Consider the following 22,250-nt stretch of genomic DNA (forward strand, 5'->3'; position numbering starts at 1 on the left):
ACCTAGTAAGGAGCCACTCATCAATTAGTGTTAGGAAATCACGATTCATTTCTCAGGAAGTCGCAGTTTCATTCGTTCACTAAATATGCATTTACAAAGTGCCTACATATTATCAGTTTCCAATTGCAGTCTTTTCTGGATAAAAAAGAAACCTGGCATCTCTGGAGGGGCCACTTAGTTACCCCCAAGTCTACAGCTGAAAGGACCTTTTGTGGAATGGGTTTCTTCTGTACTTCTGAAAGTGTAACATTTTAAAACTGAACAGTCTTTAAAATCTGGAGGTCTGATATGTTATTTAGCAATATTTGCATCTCAGACATGCAACATTAAAAGATACACTAACTTCTAAAGGTAGCTATGGTTCAAAATACTTTAAAGTTAAAGGATGGTACAGTATTCATTTAGGCTTCAAATTCCAGTCCTAGACTGAGCTTGTGGCCACTGGCATTGACGTTCTTGCCATCCAGGAGAGCTGACAGTGTCAGTTTGATACCTGGCTTTAGGGTCCTGAGTGTATCCTACCCCTAATAGGTTGGATGTGTTCACTTTACCTGTGAAGCAGGCTTTGGAGTCAATCTGATACCTGGTTGCTATTCAGAATTGAGTGTTACTATTTCCTGCTGTCCAGGAGAGATTGACAGCGCTCTCCAGTTTCTTGTTCACCTTCCAGCAAATGGAGCCACCGAACTCTTGTCCTGTCATTCACATGTGTGAAGCTGGAATTCATCAGTCTTATAGCCAACTGCAAAGTTACCCTGGGTCACTCAGGACTTTGCAGTCTCAAAATTCATTTGGTAACCAGCCAGCTGACCTTCCTAAGCCAGCACCAGAGTGCCCCAGATTGAAGGCCCAGTGATGTCCAAATACATGTTGCAACCCAGGCTGATGAGCTCCCACTCATACCCTGTTTGGATTTTAGCATGTTTTTTCCCCAGTGTTAGGTGAGAAGGATGAATGGAAAGTCAGCTTCAGTCCACATGCGAGCGGATCTTCCCTGGCAATCTTGGGGCCTCGCGTGTTCCATTTCCCCATAAATGCTGGGGCACAATCAGTGAGCATATACTTGGTTTCCAGGCTGCCCGTCACTTTGGTGGTCTCAGTGTTAGCTGAACCCAAACTTGTAAACTCCAATCCATTCCTAGATTTTGTTTTTAAATAAAGTTTTATTACGCCTAGTCCGTAGCCTCGGTGAAGGGATCCCTGGCAGATTTGACAAGATCGGATGTTTGAGTGGCACAGCCATCATCTGCTCAGAGGTGGTGATGATGGCCTCCAGCGGCCATGGCGGGAAGGTAGGGATATTTGCCTATTTGTATTAAGAAGGTTTATATTTCAATTGGTCAAAATCTTTTTGGGGGGATGAGAGAGAAGAGGGTTAAAAATTTCATTTGAAACACAGAGAAAGGCTTGCTTTTTGACATTTCCCCATTCCGAAAAATGAGAAGGCCACATCTCATCACTGGGTAATCTTTGCAAGGGACCAGTAGCTTTGTGTGCACATAGGAGCCTGGCATCAAAGAAGGATATAATGCACGGAAGAATTTGCTCTGGCACTGTCTCTAGCCTTTCCTTCACTAGAGTCGAGGTGATTCTGGCTTCAGCAATTTGTCTTTCAGCCTAGGTCCATTCTAGGTGGTATAAACATGCAGTATTTTTCAGACTTTTCCAAAGAAGGACTCACTTTAGCAAAAGAGCACGCAGACTGATGCCTGGACATCTTGGCATGTCTCAGATTTAATCTTAAAATTTTATGCAAATTTTGCAATCTGTTGCATAACTAGATGTCATGACATAGGACCATATGTACCCCAGTGGTGACTGAAACCCCAATTGAGAGGTATGGCACAGGCCTGGGCTTTGGAGTCTGAAAGATATAGTAGTCTTGCTGCCTATAACAAGTTGACCTTGGGTTTGTAATGTAAATGCTCTGAGTTTTGGTTTTCTTTTCTTTCCTTTTATTTTGAGACAGTGTCTCACTTTGTCACCCAAGGTGGAGTGCCGTGGTGCAGTGGTGCAATCTCAGTTCACTGCAGCTTTGATCTTCCAGGCTCAAGCGATCCTCTTACTTCAGCTCCCCTCTCCCACCAAGTAGCTGGGACTGTAGACATGTGCCAATACACCCAGCTAATTTTTGTATTTTTTTTGTAGAGATGGGGTTTTGAACTCCTGAGCTCATGTGATCCACCCACCTTAGGCTCCAAAAGTGTTAGAATTACAGGCGTAGGCCACCACGCTGGGCTACAAGCTTTGGTTTTCTTGTCTTTCCAATGCAGATACACCTCAGAGGGTTGTAATGGGGATTAAACGAGATGCCTGATACAATAAGTGTAACGAATGTTGGCTCCTCTCCAAGCACCAAGCTACCTTCAGAGACATAGCAGCTTGGAGAGACTTATCCAGGAGTTTACGCTTGTCCATTGTCAAGCCTGGAGTGGCTTAGATCCCAACTCCACATTGATTCTTGTAGAGATTTAGCATGGAGGTCACCCAACACACGTCTGGGGTTAATCTAGACCTCACTTTCTGGATTGCGTCCTTGGAACTTGGAAGTGGAGGAGGCTTAGAAGATAACTTACTTTGTAGAAAAGAATGAGGCAGTGACTGCCAGAAGCAAGTTTTCCCTTGTCCTTCTTGACCTCCCACTTCCTCTCCTCTCATTTTGTCTCCAGGCCTCTTCAATCCTTTTATTGATCTTTTCTTCCATTGAAACTCTTCTTGAAGACAACAAAGGCCTGTTAATAGTCAGATTTAATCATTTCTTCTTAATTCTCATCCTATTTAATCTTTTTGTCCAGTTTGATACTATGAACCTTTTGGTTTTGAAATGTTTCTCCCTTGGTTTCCCCAGAACTTCCCTAACAGGTTTAGGTTCTCTCCATCCTCCCTCGTTGCATTCCATGGCTTTTCGCATTCAGCTTTTAAATACCTTTGCTTTGTCCTCAGCCTTTCATATTTGGACTCCTTTGTGTATTTACCTGGGCTCATCTGTTCCTACGACTTGAATATCATCCTCTGGTTTTCCTCCCTCCGATTCATGCTCTGCACATCATTGTGCTTTAATTTTAAAGTAGCTTACTGGAATTTCTGGAGCACAAGTGTATCAGAGAATGATTGGGGTGTGCCTCTAGAGGTATACAGGAATACGATCACAGGTACCTTGTACCCATGTTAATGGATCAATCTTGGTAGAATAGTTATGCTATATAAAAAAAAAACTCCACAAACTCATTGGCTTCATACAGTAAGAACTTGCTTATACCAACATCTTCCACAAGTAAGCTGGGGATTTCTGCTTTTTGCCATCCTCACTCAGGAATCCAGGCTGCTAAAATAGATTTGATCTGAAACAATTCCTGTTGCCAAAATTGACAGAAGGATAGGAGACAGAATGGCATATTGGCTCTTAAAACTTCTGCCTAGAAATCACTTGTACCACTTCTGAAAATGTGTCATTGGCTAAATCAGGTCGTACGGCCACATCCGATTTCAAGAGGGCAGAGCATTGTTCTCCTTCTCTGTACCTAGAGGAATGCTGGAAATATTTGGTGAATAGCACTGATGACTTCCCAGTTCTGTCACACAATATGTAGTTAAGTTAGTTCCTTTTGACATGCAAAAATACTTGACTCTTTTCTAAGGGATTATCGCCCAAAAGTTTAACTCATGTCCTGGATCCCACTTCAAGACCAGTATATCTGAGTGATGCTTCAGTTACCTTCGTCCTGACGTGTACCCTGTTATTACGAGACCTATACCTATACAACTTACCTATTAAGTTGTTTGTCTCTCCCTACACCCCTTATAACAGTATGCCAAGGTCAGAATGATCCCAGTAGACACTCAGATGAAGGAAAATGCAAGATACATTCATCACCGGTATGCGGCAAGGGTAAATATGTTGCAAGGCTCTCTACACTCGGAACAAGGCATGCTGTACAGTCATCCCTCAGTATCTGTGGGAGATTAGTTTTGAGATACCCTGTGACTACCAAAATCCATGGATGCTTAAGTCCCTTGTATAAATGGTGTAGTATTTACATATAACCCATGTACATCTGCCTAGATAATTGTTATACTGCATTGTTTTACAAATTCGTATTTTTCATTGTGGTATTGTAATGTTTATCGCTTTTTCCCCCAAATATTGTCCATCTAAGGATGGTTGAAATTGAGATGCAGGACCTGTGGGTATGGAGAGGTGACTGTATATTATTAGATTTCAGATTCTGTTGTCCGGAAAGGGCTCTTTAGTCTGTTGTTTTCTGTAGCTCTTGGCTCCACCTCCTGTGAGGTTTTCTTCCTTTCATTATCTTCCTTGGGTGTTATTGATAGAATATGCCTTCAGCAGGTGCTATAACATTTTCTCAGTCTTCTTGCCTATTGATATTTGAAGGCCTATGGGTCATTTTCCGTTCCAAAAACTCAGAAAATCTCTTTTAGTGCAGGTTGATAATTCTTTCACTGTATGACTCTCTCAAACACTGAGATTCTTATCTGTCAATTACAGTCAGTTTCATATGCCAATAACCAAAAGTCTTGAGTCTTGAGTTCTCAAGTTCTCAAGACTCAAGAGTCTTAATTTTCCTATTAGCTATAATTTTTTACTTTCTTGTTCTCAGGAGGTAGCACCCCCTCCTCTCCTTGAATTGATTTTTGTTGCCTGAGCCTATCAGACATGGGTGGAAAAATCACCTTTACGTTCTTTTCCCTGATCTATCTGAACCAACTTAAAAGATTTACTGGACACTACAACTTAATTTGATATTTACCATGGGTACCTTAATTTATTCAGAGATTTAAAGAATGGGTCTCATGACAAATTCTTACTTTGGTCCTAGATGAAACATTCAGTTTTAATGGGCCATCTTTGCCCAAAATCCTTCTCATTTACTTCTGTTTGAGTTTGGGAAGCAGTTGCCTTTTTAATGCCAAATTCTCTGAAATTCTGGGCCCTCTCCATGTTTTTTACATTATACTTACAAACGAGCCACTACTTTTTTGAGCTCATTTCTTTCTCCCAGAATCATTTCTAGCACAGACAATTGCAACTGACACATACTATTGACTGTTTTTCAATCTCTTCTCCATCTTGCTACACATATATTGTGTTTGTAATCTACCTAAAAAGCTCGTTTTGCCCAGATATTCCTGTTTCTCTATTGCATAACATGAGTTTCCAATTTTGTAACCTCCAGTATCATTTTTCTCACTACTATCATCCAGCCCCTCAACTATATACATGTAACTAATTTTCTTTGTTGTGAAATTACTCAACTTATGGTAATGATATCTATATCAGTCAGATAGGTAATGTTATGGTGAGATAAAAAATCAAACAAACAGAAAACTCTGTGGCTTAGCACAGCATAAGTTTATTGTTCCCTCAAAATTAATTATAGACCTGGACAAGGCCTCAACACAGGTGGGTAACGGGCAGAGGTTGGAACAGTTTGGAGGGCTCAGAAGAAGACAGGAAGATGTGGGAAAGTTTGGAACTTCCTAGAGACTTGTTGAATGGGTTTGATCAAAATGCTGATTGTGATATGGACAATGAAGTCCAGGCTCAGATTGTCTTGGAGATAAGGAACTTACTGGAAACTGGAGTAAATGTTAATTTTGCTATGCATTAGCAGAGAGGCTGGCAGCATTTTACCCTTGCTCTAGAGATCTTTGGAACTTTGAACTTGAGAAAGATGATCTGAAATTGGAACTTATGTTTAAAAGGGAAGCAGAGCATAAACGTTTGGAAAATTTGCAGCCTGACCATGTAGTGAAAAAAGAAAAGCCCATTTTCTGGGGAGAAATTCAAGTCAAATTTGATTAAGTCAAGTGTTAATTGCCAAGACAATGGGGAAAATGTCTCTAGGCCATGTCAGAGATCTGAATGCTAGCCACTCCCATCACAGGCCTGGAGGTCTAGGAGGGAAAAATGGTTTCATGGTCCAGGCCCAGCCACACCCCACTCTGTGCACCCTTGAGACATGATGCGTCTATCCCAGCTACTCCATTCAACTCCAGTGGTGGTTAAAAGGGGCCAAGGTACAGCTTGGGCCATTGCTTCAGAGAATGCAAGTCCCAGGCTTTGGTGGCTTCCACTTGGCATTGAGCCTGCATGTGACAGAAGTCAGGATTTGAGGTTTAGAAACTTCTGCTTAGATTTCAGAGGATGTATGGAAATGCCAGAATGCCCAGGCAGAATTTTGCTGCAGGGGCAGAGCCCTCATGGAGAACCTCTGCTAGGGCAGTGTGGAAGGAAAATGTGGGGTGGGAGTCCCCACACAGAGTCCCCACTGGGGCACTGTCTAGTGGAACTGTGAGAAGAAAGCTGGCATTCTCCAAATCCCAGAAGTGTAGATCAACCAATATCTTGCACTGTGCACCTGGAAAAGCCATAGACATTCAATCACAGCCTGTGAAAGCAGCTGGGAGAGGGGCTGTACCCTGCAAAACCACAGGGATGGAGTTGCCCAAGATCATGGGAGCCCACCTCTTGTATCAGCATGACCTGGATGTGAGACATGGAGTTAAAGGAGATCCTTTTGAAGCTTTAAGATTTAATGACTTTGCTGTTGGATTTTGAAATTTGATGGTCCCTGTAGCACCTTTGTTTTAGCAAATTTCTCCCATTTGCAATGAGAATATTTACACAATGCCTGTACTCCCATTGTGTCTTGGAAGTAACTAACTTGCTTTTGGTTTTACAGGCTTATAAACTGAAGGGACTTGACTTGTCTCAGATGAGAGTTTGGACCTGGACTTTTAAGTTAATGCTGGAATGAGTTAAGACTTTGGAGGATTGTTGGGAAGGCATGATTCATTTTGAAATGTATGAAGGACATGAGGTTTGAGAGGAGTCAGGGCAAAATGATATGATTTGGCTCTGTGTTCCCACCCAAATCTCATCTCAAATTGCAATCCCCATGTACCAGAGAGAGAAGTGACTGGGTTATGGAGGAGTTTCCCCCATGCTGTTCTTGTGATAGTGAGTGAATTATCACCAGATCGAATGGTTTTTTAAATGGTAGTTTTTCCTGTATTCTCACAAGCTCTCTCACTGCCATGTAAGATGTGCCTGCTTCCTTCCCCTTCTGCCATGATTATAAGTTTCCTGAAGCTTCTCCAGCAATGAGGAACTGTGAGTTAATTAAACCTCTTTCCTTCGTAAATCATCTCATCTCGGGAAGTTCTTTATAGCAGTATAAAAATGGACTAATACAATTAGCTTTTTACTTTTAACTCCTTTACCTTTTCTTGGTTTCTCCAAACTCCCCACTAGCATTTACTAGATTAACTCATTTTCAAAGTTTAGTTCAGGTGTTATCACCTTGAAGCAAAATAATAATTATGATAGCTCACATTCAGTAAGCATGTATTATGTTCTAAACGACTATGTGCTTTTTGTTTTTTTTTTGAGTAAGAGTCTTGCTCTGTTGCCTAGGCTGCAGTGAAGTGGTGCAATCTTGGCTCAGCTAAACCTCTGCCTCCCAGGTTCAAGCTATTCTCCAGCCTCAGCCTTCTGGGTAGGTGGAATTACAGGTGTGCACCACCATGCCCGGCTAATTTATTTTTAATAGAGACAGGCTTTTACCATGTTGGTCAGGCTGGTCTTAAATTCCTGACCTCATGATCTGCCCACCTCAGCTTCCCAAAGTTCTGGGATTACAGGCTTGAGCCACCACACCCAGCCAGCTATGTATTAATTTAGTCTATACAATAACTCTACAACATTGGTTTTAATATAACCATTATATGTGGAAAAACATGTCTTTCATTTAAGCAACTGTCTTAAGTTCATAAAATTAAGTTGTTGAGTTAGAATTCAAGTCCAAGTGAGACAAAATTTGAAGGCTGTGCTTTTATCCACCATTCTAGTTCATCATAATATGATTTACATGTTCTGTTTATGACTCTTGCATTACACTTATAATGCACTGTGTTTGATTATTCTCTGCCCATCTTCCTCTCCAAGTATAATCTTCTTGATTGTAGACACTATATAATCAATGCCAAATATGGAGCATGGCATTTTAAGACATTGAGCATATATTTGTTAATATTAAAGTGTGATAAATATTGAGTTTAATTAAGATCCTGTAACAAATTTTTACATTGTGTTTCTGCATTAGTTTTTTTTTTTTTCTTTTTTGCAGTGAAAAGAATGACCACAAATTTAGTGATTTAAAAAAGCATGTATTTATGATCTCCTGGTTTCTATGGGTCAGAAGTCAAGCACAGTTTAACACAGTCCTCTGTTCAGAGTGTCACAAAATTGCAATCAAGGTGTCAGACTAGCTGTGTTTCCCTGCTGAATTTGAGGTCCTCTTCCAAACTTAAATAGTTGGCAGAATTCAGTTTCTTGTGGTCATAGGACTCAAGGCCCAATTTCTCACTATCAACTGGGTACCAACTCTCAGGTTCTAGGGGCTTCTGCATTTATTTTTCACATGGCCCATTTGTAGCTCTTACAATGTGGCAGCTGGATTCTGTAAAGCTAACCAGAGAAGCCATTGCTCTAGTCTACTGAGAAGAAGTCTTATATAAAGTAACATAATTATGGGGGTGACTATTCCATATTCTGTTTGCTAGAAGCAAGTTGCAGGTTTTTCCCACATTTAAGAGAAGGGAATTATACAAGGACATGATTCATTGAAGGTTATTTTAGAATTCTGCTTCTCATAACTCCTTTTTCTCCTGTAAGTCTATTCATTTTTCTCTGTAGATATTAGTGACATAAAAATTTTCCATATTTTTATCTCTCAAACTGCTTCTTCCTCACTCAGTTTTTTCTTAGATCTTAACTGCTATTTAAGTAATGTCCAGATTGCCTTGATACATTAAAACTCTCCACATCCCCCAACAATAAGATATCACCACTGTTAATATTTCAATGTAAATTCATAATGCCATTATATGTATGGTATATTGAAATTATAACTGTGTAATTTTAAACAAAAACAGGTTCACTGTAATTCTATATTACAATTTACTTCTTACTTTAATAATATATAGTAAACATTCCAACACCATTAAATTTTGTAGCATAATTTGTAATTTCTGTGCAGTAGTATATCATACAGACAACATGTAGTTTATTTAATTAATTTACTATTGTTGGACATTTACATTGTTTCAAATAGTTTGCTATTGTGAAAGCTCTTTAGTAAACTCTACTGTAGTTATTTCTGCCTGTAATCATTATTTTTGGTCAGATAAATTATTAAAAGTAAATTTTTGTGCATCAAAGAATATGTGAATTTTTAAGTTATTTGATTTACCAAATTGTACTCCAGAAATTTACAGTTTAGCCAGCAGTGCCTAAAGAAACCCAATGTAGAGAATTATGTATGTGTACCTGTGTGTTTTCTATTACTTTTCTAGCATATTGCTATTTTTCAAGTTGTATGATTGATACATGTTTTTTTAAACAGGGAATATCAGAAATTTCTAATGCATAATTAATTTGCTTATTGCTTTTCTAATTCCATACATCTGAGGTAGCCAGTATTAACAACATGCTGTACATCCGCACCCAAACCAGCCTTATTAGATGTGTCTGTATATTTCAATATAATAGTTGAAAAATGGCATCTCACTCTTGCTTTAATTTGGTTTTCTGGACTTTCTAGTGAGGTTAAACATGTCTTCATTGGCTTTGGTAAATTTGCAATTCTTGTTTCTTAGTTTTTGTATCATTTCTTTTTATTTGTTATTAACCATTATGGGTCAACCATTCATAGCTCTTAGAAGCTCCAGTGTCAGTATTGTTTGTAACTGGTACATTTTAGTATGTTTCCCTTTGCTTCACAAAATCTCAGTTTTGCACATCATTTCACAGCACAAATAACGAGTGTGAGGCATAAACACTTTTAATGTAGACCAAAGAACATTTCAAAAGTATCTTTAGATTATAAAATATTTTAATTCCCAAGTGATAGCTCATTTATTTCAAATAAAACTCATTATCCCATAATTCCAATTTATTGAAAGTATTTGATATACCCAAAGTTATTATCATAAGATTTTATCTGTATTACAAAAAATTATTAAAAATATGTTCAAAAGACGATATTACTTTTGTACTTTTACATTACTCTTATCTTGGGTATTTCATGCCTCTATTATATTCTTGGCTTTAGTGTTAGGCTTAAAAGAGTTCAGATGCTTCCTAAAATTGCCCAGATGCAACACCAGGAGTAAAATGTGTACTGTGAGAAACTTGCATATTTCCTGTTAGCATAGTGACAAAGCTGATGTAAGAAGGCATGCTGAATTTTCAGAGGGTAGATTTTCCTTTCGGTTCTTTGATTTATAAAACTCCAAAGTGCTTCTGTGAAGAGCATCATATTTAGAGAAGCAGATGAAAGTAACAGACAGAGCTTAGTGGAGTTAGCTTTCAAAACAGTTTTTGTTGTGCTTTTTCCTTTCCCCTGGAAATAGGTTATGGAATCTAATTTCCAATTTTATAAATCTGTGTGGAAGACAAGGAAATTAAGGAGTTGTCTGTTCTTTATTGATCATGCTATATTGTCCTTTAGCTGCACCAATCTGCACCAAGGTTTTCTTTCATTCTCTAGTTTTGTGTATTGCATGCTGGATTCCCTCAGCATACCTTTTTTTATTTTTTTACAACTTAAAAAAATACTAGGACTGCTGTTTACTGTTAAGAGAAATTGATTTCAAGTGTAAAAATGATAGGCGAGCTTAGTATCAGTGACTAAGAGATATTAAAATTCAGCACAGAAAGAAATGGGTTCACAGACCTCCGTGATGAAAACACCCAAGAAGAAAGCTGGGAGAACAAATTGTATTCAGTTTTGGAAATTAAGAAATCTTCTGAGCACAGCAAATAAGGAAAATACTACCAAAGCCCATGAATGGGAGAAAGCAACTGGAATTTAAAAGATATCTGGTAAATGTAGGATGTAGCTAGAAAGATACTGTGAGATTATTTGCAGGACTTGTCTGTATTCCCACAACATTTTATAATGAAAATAGAAGACTTTTTAAAATGCATAGGGAAAAGAGAAAGCAAATATTGATGATGATGTTCCCGCAACGGCAACCTTCAGTTGTGGGATAGAGCATCTTCTTGGTAGTCACCTCTTTGCTGGTACTGCACCGCTTCACTCTTAGCAAGAACATTCCTCTCACAACTACAGCATTCCTTAGAAGTCACACTGCAAAATGATTTCAGTGTAAATACAGCTGAGAAATGTAATTAGAATTTCCTTAAAACCTAATGGAAATTGGGCCAACTCTAACAGACCCTCACCTTAGGGAAAGAGAGTCAAAGTAAACGTAGTTGCAAACGCATACCAAACCTGAAGAGATCCCAGCATGGACCCCAACAGTCCTCTGTGTACCAGGCAGAGGAGAGATCTCCTTTCCCTCTGCATGTGGGTGCCTTTCCCTTGTGCTATAGACACCCCATTTCCCTGCCAGCAAGGGGTGATTAATCTTATGAGCAATGTTCATTTGAACATGTAACATGTTATAGGTATGAAAAGTCTCATCTCCTCATGGACGTACTTTGGACTAATATTGAAATGTTTTTTTAAATGTACTGCTTTATGTTGTTTGTTATCTATCTAAGAAATCTTAGCCTACCCAAAGGTGGTGAAGATTTTCTCTTATTTACTTATAGAATTTCATGGCTTTAGATTTTATGATGAGGCCTATAATCTGTACTTAATTAACTTTTATGTATGGTGTGAAATTAAAATATGATTTTTTCCCAAATGAATATTAACTTATTCCACGATGATTTGTTGGAAGTCTGTTTCTCCCTCCTCCTTGGAATTATTTTGACACCATTGTTAAAAATCTATTGACCATGGGCAAACTCCAGTGCTCATTATTAGAACTACAATTATTTTCAAATGCTTCCAATTGATTCAGCTTTATGGTGGTATCATTTATTTTGAAATAATATTTTGCATGTTTGAAAGTATAAAATGTTGACAAAAGCAGAACTTATGTTAATTAAAGAATCTGGTATCATAAATATGAGTCTATTTCTGGACTTCGTTTTCTAGATATATATATTCAATCTTATGTCATATCATAAATACATGAGTCTATTTCTGGACTTAATTTTGTTTTCTTTATATATATATGTATATTCAGTCTTATTTCATCACCACTAAAAATGTCTGCTTTTTGAATGACAAAGACAACATTAAAAAAATGAAAGGCAAGCCACCAACAAAAAGAAAATATTCACAATATGCACATGTAACAAAGGATACATATCCCAAATGAATACAGAGTTCTAATAACTCAATCATAAGAAGGAAAGAATGCAACAAAAATGGGTGGAAGATTTTAGTAGAAATATCACAGATATGTAAATGATTAATAAGCACATAAAAAGATGCTTTATTAAAAAAATGCACATAAAAATGCAAATGAGCACCAGAAAGAGATACCACTGCACATCCAGGAGAATGATGAAAGTTAAAAAACTTGATAATTCCAAGTGTTGGTGAGGGTGTACGTAGAATTTTGAATATTGATTTTTATTAAATTTATCCTCAATTAATACTCAAAGTGTTCTGGACACTTTGGACACCAAACATCTTTTCTTTAATTAACGAATTTACGTCAGTAAATATAAAGAGAGGGCGTAAAAAATTTTTATATACTACATTATGATATCTGTTAAATATAAGTTTATGACATTTGAGCTTTGTAACGATGTTGCCTAGTGTTTACTTGAAAAAATATGGTTATCTATGACTTAGGATGTTTCAACTTACAATTTATCAATGGTGCAACAATGATACACATTCAGTAGAAACTGTACTTTGAATATCCACACAACCATTCTATTTTCCACGTTTAGTACAGCATTCAGTAAATTACAAAAGATAGTCAATACTTTATTATAAAACAGGCTCTGTGTTAGATGATTTTTCCCAACAGAGGGCTAATGTAAGTGTTTGGGCCATGTTTAAAGTTGGCTAGGTTAAACTATGATGTTTGGTTTGTTAGGTATATTAAATGCATTTTTGACATGGTATTTTCATGAGTTTATTGGGACCGAATCCCATTGTAAGTCAAGAAGCATCTGTACTTAATTATACTAACAGTCTGTGTAACATACAAAATTGGTGATTAAACCAGTGTTATAATAAGGACTCAGTGAATTTGAATACCATATCTTTATCAGGATTTTAATCTTTTATAGTATTGTTTCTATGGGGAAAGTAGATGCTATTTTTAGTGTTATTTAATTTCAACAAAGGGTGCTAAGACAAATTGATATTCACATGTAAAAGAATGATGTTGGGTCCCCATCTCACACCATATACAGAAATTAACTCAAAAGGGAGTAAGGGCTTAAATGTAAAAGCTAAAGTTTTTAAAAGAAAACTTAAAGATAAATCTTCATGATCTTAAATTTGTCAATGGTTTCTTCAATATGTCAGTAAAAGAATAAATAATAAAACAAAGAAAAATTGGTGCATTCGAGTTCTCTACAGAAAAATAACCAATAGGAGACATAGATGTATATGCAGAAAGAGAGTGATTGTGAAGGATTGACTCATGCAGTTATGGAGGCTGGAGGCTGAAACATTCCATGATCTGACATTTATAAGATGGAAACCTGGGAAAGCTGGTGGTGCAGTTCCAGTACATGCCCAAATACCTGAGAACCAAACAGTCAATAATGTAAGTCCCAGTCCTAGTCCAGAGACCTGAGAACTAAGTGCACTGATATTCAACAGCAGGAGAAGCAAGGAGAGCAAATTTTCATTTCCTTTGTCTTCTTGTTCTATTCTGGCCCTCAATAGATTGGATGACTCCACCTATGTCAGTGAAGGAAAGCTTATTTACTCAAAAGTTAATCATTTATGAAAAGATTCTCACAGACACTCCCAGAAATAATGTCAGCTATCTGGGCATCCCTTATCCCACTGAAGCTGGCACATAAAAATAACCATCATAATTGGTCTTTATCAAAATTAAAAATGTTTCTGCTTCAAAGGCACTATCAAGAAAGTTAAAAGACAACCCACAGAATGAAATAAAATATTTGAAAGTTATTTATCCAATTAGGGACTTGTGTCTAGAATATATAAAGAACTTCTACAACTCAATCATAAAAAGACCACCAAATTTAAAAATAGGCAAAAAATTCAAATGGCATTTCTTCAAAGATATAGAAATGACCAATAATGCCATTAAAAAGGTTCAACATCATTTGTCCTTAGGAAAACACACCTTAAAACCACAATGAGATTCCACTTTACACCCATTAGGGTGGCTACAATCAAAAAGAGATGTAATAAGTAATATTGGCCAAGACATAGAGAAATCAGAACCCTCACAAACTGCTGATGGGGATTTGAAAAATGATGCAGTTATTTTGGAAAACATTCTGGCACTTCCTTAGAAAGTTAAACATAAAATTGTTATTTGATCCAGCAATTCCATTCCTAGCTATATACCTAAAAGTAATAAAAACATATATCCACACAAACACTTGTACACAAGTGCTTAAAGCAGGATTGTTCATAATAGCCAAGAGGTAGAAACAACCCAAATGTTCATGAACTGACAAATAGATAGACAAAATGTGAATGTGGTATATGCATAGAATAGAGTGTTATTCAGTCATTAAAAGGAAGGAGATTCTGTCACATGCTACAGCATGAATGAATCTTGACAACATCATGCTATGTGAAAGAAGCCAGGCATAGAGGACCACATATTATACAATTCCATTTATATGAAGTGTTTAGAAAAGGCAATTCCACAGAGACATAACATAGATTAGGGGTTGCCTAGTGGTAGATTAATGCTAGGGGAGGGAGCAGAGATGGATGAATTTGAGAGCAATTCATGGAACATGGTTTTTTTGGTGGCGGAGTGGTGATGAAAGTGTTCAAGTTGATTGTGTTGATGGCTACACAGTTTACTCACTTACACATGTTCATGAGTACATTTAGAATACATATGTAAAATTCAATAAAATTCACGGTACAGTTGTTCTGTGAATGTATCAAAAACCATTGAATTTTACACATGAACTCTAAATGAGTACGTTTTTATGACAGCTTGATTGAGATATTTTAGATTCCATAAAATGGATTCACATAGGGTACATTTAGATACATTTTATGGTATCTAAATACTATTATAATTTAGATACCGTAAAATGTACCCTAAATGAGTCTATTTTACAGTATCTATCTTAACCAAGCTGTTATAAAAATAATTTTATTTGTCTTATTTTGATTTATAATACTTTCTGGCAAGATAAGTCAGTATAAGTACAAGGTTGGTCTATAATGTTTTAAAAATGCTATAGCTTTGAGATGCTCACCTATATTTTTTGAAATTATTGTACATCGATTACGACGTAGATCTTTTCAAAAGATGGATGTATGAAGAGTTTGCAATTTTTAGGTTATGGTGGATGTGAGTTTTAGTTGAATACACTCATTATTAAGTTGTGATAAAGTGTCTTATTATCACTGGTAGTCAAATATTTAGACTCTTATGTAATTAAGATAAAAATTTTTACCTTAGAAATTGCCTATTTTCAGGAAAAGTTAAATGGGAACACACACACACACACACACACACACACACACACACACTAGATGGGATTGTTCAATGGAAAAGATCTAGAATGGAGAAACCACCCATGGGCCAGAATGAGATTCTGGAGGAGAACAACTCTTGAGTTTCACGGGAGTACCCATGAACATGAACAAATGAAAATTTCCTGCCATCCTGAGTAATTCATATAAGCCTGTCACACCTGTGGTGCGATCATGGACTATTTCACATCTTAAGTTACAAATGGATCTACAATAAACCTTAAAAGACCAATATTATGTACCAGTGTTGGTCACATAAGACCTACAATGTAAGGATTTTTAATGGAAACCTAAAACTGAAAGTCGTCGGCTCTTGAAACACAAAATCCAACAGTCCCTTGATTTCCAGAAAAGGCAAACATAAACCCCATACCAAGAATGACAATGAGGTGTCAACATGGTACTGAACTCCAGAATTGGCTGTGGGTTAAGGGAGTGATACAATCAAATAACTACTTGAAAGACTGGAAGAAGCCTGCTGACCTGGTCTCTTGTGTAATTTTGCCAATGCAGCTTCACAACATCACTAGGAATGAAAGCCCCAGTTGTGGCACATGGCCAGTTGCCCTGACTGGGCACTCTGGAGGTGATACAGGATGAGTGACAGCAGAACACTTCACCAGCTTCTGGATGGTGTGAGCAAATGGGGCTACCTCAATCAGGAAAGAAATAATAAACAGTTTAAGGGAGCTCTGAGGCTCAATTTTAAACAATCTGGCACAGTTGTGAACTGCTGAGAAACAGCAGCAGCAAACGGATAAGGCACCTTGAAGGTGAAGGAGCTCCCTTTGAACAAAGGCTTCAGGCTGAGTTGAATCTACGTGGCCAACTCTCAGACGTGGGTTTGGCAAATAGTGTTTGCAGCTATAAATCAAAGCTCTGGTTTTATATGGACAGAGTGTGGGGAGAAACCCTTTGCACTGGTCTTCTAAATTGTGCATGCGCACATCACTAGCATTGCCTTTTAATCAACAGAGAACAAACAGTAAATTCTGGGACTCTTTAAGCATTATTTTGATGCGTTCAATATTGCCCATAGGGTGTTACATTAATGAGTTCTTCAGATGTATGAAAAAATAAAAATATTAAGAGAATTTGGGAGCGGACCAACATAACATCTCTCCACCAGAAATTTGTATTAAATACTCATTTGTGACTAGAGAGATTTTCGAAAATGAAAAAACAGACTGAGAAATCGGACACTTCTCTTTGAAATGAGACCTCTGAGAATTGATCTAAAAATGATGAAAACCATTATTTGGCCATTATAGATCAAAAAGAAAGAATATAATTTTCAGATTCAGGTTAGCATTTTGAAAACAGTAAAACACATTTATATTCAAATTAAGTTCAAACATTTATTTGTTTTCATTTCTACAAAGATTTACATTGTATGAACTCTTTTATTGAAAAATTTCTTGAGCTAAGCAAAAAATCAAGGTCAATGTAAAGAATAAGATGGATTACCTGTATAGGTTATAATGTCCTATTCAAAAATAATTCTGCAGTCACTTTTCAGCCTTCCTTTCCCACTTAGTAGCTGGCTTCTTCTTTGAGGCAAACACTTATCCAAGAATGATTGAATAAGTTAGAGGACAAATCCTTAAAAAGATCCACCTTGCTTGATGATTTTAGGAGTCTGTTCTATTTTCCTTGCTGTCTTGTTTACTTGACCTTCTCAGTTACTAAACAAGAATGGATTTAATGAAGAGCGGACTTTTATTCATCACTCTAGTGACAAGTTCTTTGTCAAGGGACAGGTCTTTCTCTTAGGGAGGAATACTTAGGCAACTATCCAGAGAATTTGAAACTCAACTCTGCGATAGTCAAGATTTCCCAAGAGAAGTTTTTTTTTCCATATTATGGTGTTACTTTTTCTATGATGAATTTTGCAAAGGCAAAGTGGATAAAAGAATCAGAGCACTTAATTATGCTTCAGGGGGAAAAAAGCAGTCTTTTCCCTTTGGTAATTATCTCAGTTTTCAAATTAATTTCAACAATGGGCAATTGGTCTCAGGCAGAACTTTTAAATAAAATTGGAGGAAAATTTTAACTACAAATGTAAAAATGCTTACTTCTAGGGTTAGTTATGGTAAAAGATAATTATTTGGGTGATAACTTGTACAGCAATTTGAAAGATATGTTTTATTTCTGTCCAATGAATACATGTACATAATTTTAAAGACAAATACACTATAGAATGTAATATAAAGAAATATCAGTAACCCTGGTCCTGCGTGTGGTTAGAAAGGATTTAGCTTTTAAAAGTATACTCTCTTCCCCTCCCGTAGGTGATTGCATTCTCTTATCTTCCCAATATAGCTATGTTAAAAATTCTACAAAATTATTTTATTAGTCACTCCTCAGCCACATGACATCCATGACTACATTTCCTTTTTTTGGTAAAGCTTTTGAATTCCCTACAGTTGATAATTGCCTCTGTTTAATTTTTCTTCTGTTCTTTATGCCCTAGGGATTGTTTATCATTGCCAGAGATGTAACTCTCCCCTCAGTAGATTCAATGTAACAGGTAATGCAGCCTTCACGTGTGTGTGTGTGTGTGTGTGTGTGTGTGTGTGTGTGTGTGTGTGTTTGTGCGCGCGCGCGCGTGTGTGTGTGCGCATTTGTTTTATTTTTTCTTAGAGATATAACTCCTGGATCCTTCTGTACATTTGTACCAATTGCTAGTGGCTGTTTCTTTGGCTTACTACAAGTCATCATCACTAGATTACCCTTCTTTCAGCTGTGTTAGACTTCTTGTGTTCTAAAACTCAATTTTTCACTTTCTTGGTCTCCTCCCTTATTTCCATTAAGTACATCCTCCAGTAACTCCATGAGGTAGGGTGCCTAAAAGGTAAACTTTTTGAAGTATTGTTTGAAGATATTTGAACTTTACCTATGTACACTATTGATTGTAGTTTTCCCAGCTATACCATTCCATGTTGGAAATAATGGTTTTTAACTTTGAGGCATTCATTTCCCACATTACCAATCATGGATTAGTATGCCATGATTATTAGTGGCAAAGTCTTATATCTGCTTAGGAAGATATAGCACTACTGAGTGACTATGGCATCCTACAGGGAACTTCAATTTTTGGTCATACATTAAGAGCTCTTGGTTTTGCAGCTCCACAAGCCCTCTTTGAAGTGATCTGTATGTTAGAGATAATTTTTTTCTCATAATTTTGAAGGCCTCCTATCACTATTGTCTGATTTCTACTGTTGTTTTTGGGATACGTCCTAAAGTCATTTTTATTCATGACTCTTTATAGGTTGCCCATTATTTTTCGTTCTGGGAGCGTTTTGCTTTTCCTTTGCCTTAATATTGTGAAATTCCATGAAGATATGCTCTTTCAGGAAGATAAGAATTTTATTTTATTATTCTGAACACTTAATTTGGAAATTTCTGTTATTCCACTCAGAAGGATTTTCTTGAGATTTTGATTTAATCATTCCCTCCCTTCTGTTTTCACTCTTCTGTCTTTCTGGTGCTTTTAATTAGTATACTGCTGGAAGTCCTGATCCTTTATACCTTGTATTTTGCTTTCCTTTTTTCCTTGTATTTTGTATCTCTGTGAGTTTTTCTTCTCTCTGAAATATTTATTAAATCGTGGCTTTCAACTCTTCTATTGAATTTTGTTGTTTAAATTTTTGCATTCTATTTTTATCTTCCAAGAACTTTCTATTGTCTGAATAATCCTTTTTAAATAGCATCCCTTCCTAGATGCCATTTCTTTTCTTACATCTCTGAGAATATTGTAGTTCTAAAAAGATTCTTTTCTGTTTTATTTGCTGTCTTGGTGTTCTCCTTTTTCTTTGTTTCAAATCAGTTTGTTCTTTTATATTAGACTTTTCTAGTGATCACATTAAAAACAGACATAAAAATATTATATTTATGGGTATGCCTTGTTAACCACTGAACTTCTATATAGGGCGATTGGTGGTGGCCCAGCTGTTTAGTTTCAGTCCTTTGTTTGTGTGTTTCTGTAGGTCCTTTCCCATGAGCAGATCAGTTTTCTTAGTTCATTGCTTTAGAGACATAAAAATCCAGTTGCTCATTTTCTGGAAGCTGAGTGATGAAGATTGAAGATTGCTGAATGTCTCAAGGTTCCATATGTCAAAGTTCACATAACTTCCCTGTTTGTAACATAGCCCCTCATCTTTGCCCTCAGCTGTATCTCTTGTGAGCAACCTAAGATCCTCTCAGGTTAAATTCTCCAGAGGGAACGTTCGTCCAGGCTTTAGCTGTGTTGCGAAAGGGATAATTGCAACAGTGAAGCTCAATTTTCCCTTTAAAAATTTAACAAGTCCTTCAACTTACCCTGTTTTCAGCCACTCTCACTCCCTTTTTAGAAGAACTTATTTGTGCCATTTCCAGAGCATTTCGGAGGGCTTCAAGGTGAACATCAATTTGCTTCTCGTAAGCCTTCTCCATTTTAGGATCTGATTGTAGTTTCCTCTGAGATTGGAAGTCAGTTACTGCTCATAATCTATCTTCCAGTTTCTAGATTTTGTTTTTATCTCTTGTATGTTCTGTCTCTGTTCCTATTCTCCTTGTCTTCCTGGGTTATCTTTCCTGTGTCTTTTATATTAAATGTGATTTAAAAGGCAGTGGAGATAGACTGTGTGTTCAATATTCTTGCTTAACAAGAGGCCCTGACATTTGGAAATAGCAGTGTACTTCTTGAAAACCCTAAGAATTAGGGAATTCTCTTGACTGGCGATGTGGAGAGAGTCTCATGCCTTCAAGTAACATAATTTTGCACTAAGTTAGAGATTAAAGCCATACCATGGACAAGATTTATTTTTAAAAAGGTAATTTTCCCATCAAGTGACAACCATGAAGAATCACAAAGACCTTGAAACTATGGTCAGGGTGTGGAAAATTTCAAGGTTAGAGAAGAAGAGGTTTTTTTTTTTTTTTTTTTTTTTAATCACACAATTTGTCTCAATATTTGTATATCATGACAACCTCTTATTGTACAGTTGTTTTTATGAGTTTAAGAAGAATATGATCATGTTTAATACAATGTATCATGGGCATGGCTGCTACATAATGCAGTTGGTCATTATGTTACTTACCACTGTGGGTTAACCTCAGAAAGTCTAAAAGAGACTCAAATTTGGCTATATTATAGAAAATGCCTCAAAAACACCTTTCTGGGAGGAGTCTAAAAGCCAATGAGATGGAAGTCTTTCTATTGAAATTCACTAGAAATATAAACAATGACAAAACTAGCCAGCTGTGTTGATGCTGGTTGATGTTACTTCCTGTGCTCTGACTACATTATGGGGCGTGGCTGGAGGTAAGGGCTTTTTGGTCAGTGCAGCACCCTGCAGCACCCAGCAGATATGTGGCCTCTGGGCCCTCATCCTGGACTCCTGTGCTCCCAGTTTAGCTCCTCCACATATCCCCATACTCTATTCCTTCTGAACTCAGATCAAAATCTCAGATCAGGACCTTTCTTTCGGTTAGCATCTATTAACAAGGTATTGGAGTTGACTTGTAAGCTGATCCCTATTTGCCATTCTTTACCTGGAGAAAGCTGGAAACCTGAAGAAGGTACAACGTGCAAAAAAAAAATCATCCTCAGAAATAAAGATAATATGAAGCTCTTAAGATTTTAGAAAATTGGGAGCTGTAGACTAAGGCTTGTTGCTGTAAGAAAGTTTAATGTTTTCTTAGATTTTGTTTGATTTTCCGAAAGATATAGCCAGTAGGATACTAAAAGTAAAAAAAAAAAAAAAAAAAAAGCTGTCATGCAACCTCCAGGATAGTTGAAAGGTGAGAACCCTCTGAGTCACAATTCACAGCCAGGCTGGTAAATACATATTTCCTAAATTAGAGTGCCTCAGGACAGAGTTGTATAGTTGTACAGAGGATCCGGAATTTGCAACTATAAGAAAATGGTCAGTTAATGGACCAGCAGGTCTAAGGAGACTCTCGGTGGTCAAGATGAGGCGTAAAAGTGTATACTAATTAGAGGATATATAAATGGATTCAACCGATTATTTGATCCAATTAAAATCAGCCATATTAAATTCTTTTAAACATAGGAAAGTAACTCTTCATACTGACCTTAAGCAACCCAAATATGCACAAGTTCCGTGAGAGTACACATGAAGTAACAGTACTGATATTAGTATTCATAAGTATGGCTTCTTGTTAAACCCCCGACAGGGGACTTCAGCACTTTCTGTCACCGGGAAGTTTCCCTTTCTCCAAAAGCTGCTCACAGCTGTGCAGGGTCTAGTTTTCCTGAATCTCCTGCTGTGCTTCTTTTTCTGTTTTGCATTTCTGTTTCTCATGGTTAATAATAATTAAGTACTTCCTTTGCTCTAGATATTGTGATCAAAGCTTGACAAGCACCGTCTGGGTTAGTCTTCATACGGAGCTTATGACACAGGTGCCATTTTTCTCCTTGGTGTATATTTGGGAGCACAGAAAGTCTGGAGTTGTTAAGCAACTAACTCCTCCACTGAAGTAGAGTGGAGTGGAACCTGGACTCACCAGCAGAGTTTCTGTAATGGCAAGTCCTGTGCTTTCCGTAACTAGGACGCAGAGGACTGTTGATGAAGGCCTGTCCTCGTGGTCACTGCTACAGGAGGGGATGGTCTTGGGGCTGCTCCCACTCAT

General features: G+C 37.2%; 1 non-coding gene and 1 pseudogene across 1 annotated transcript; both read right to left on the reverse strand.

Moving 5' to 3' along the window:
- Window positions 1-401: 401 nt before the first annotated feature.
- On the reverse strand, window positions 402-22,250 carry LOC116562211 (annotated as a pseudogene).
- Window positions 18,640-18,767, reverse strand: LOC116562581. Its single transcript, XR_004274032.1, has one exon. It is a non-coding gene; the product is annotated as a small nucleolar RNA SNORA25 (small nucleolar RNA).

This window comes from Sapajus apella, unplaced genomic scaffold (assembly GCF_009761245.1).
Source record: "Sapajus apella isolate SASKATOON/1434 unplaced genomic scaffold, GSC_monkey_1.0 scaffold32, whole genome shotgun sequence".
Taxonomy (NCBI): domain Eukaryota; kingdom Metazoa; phylum Chordata; class Mammalia; order Primates; family Cebidae; genus Sapajus; species Sapajus apella.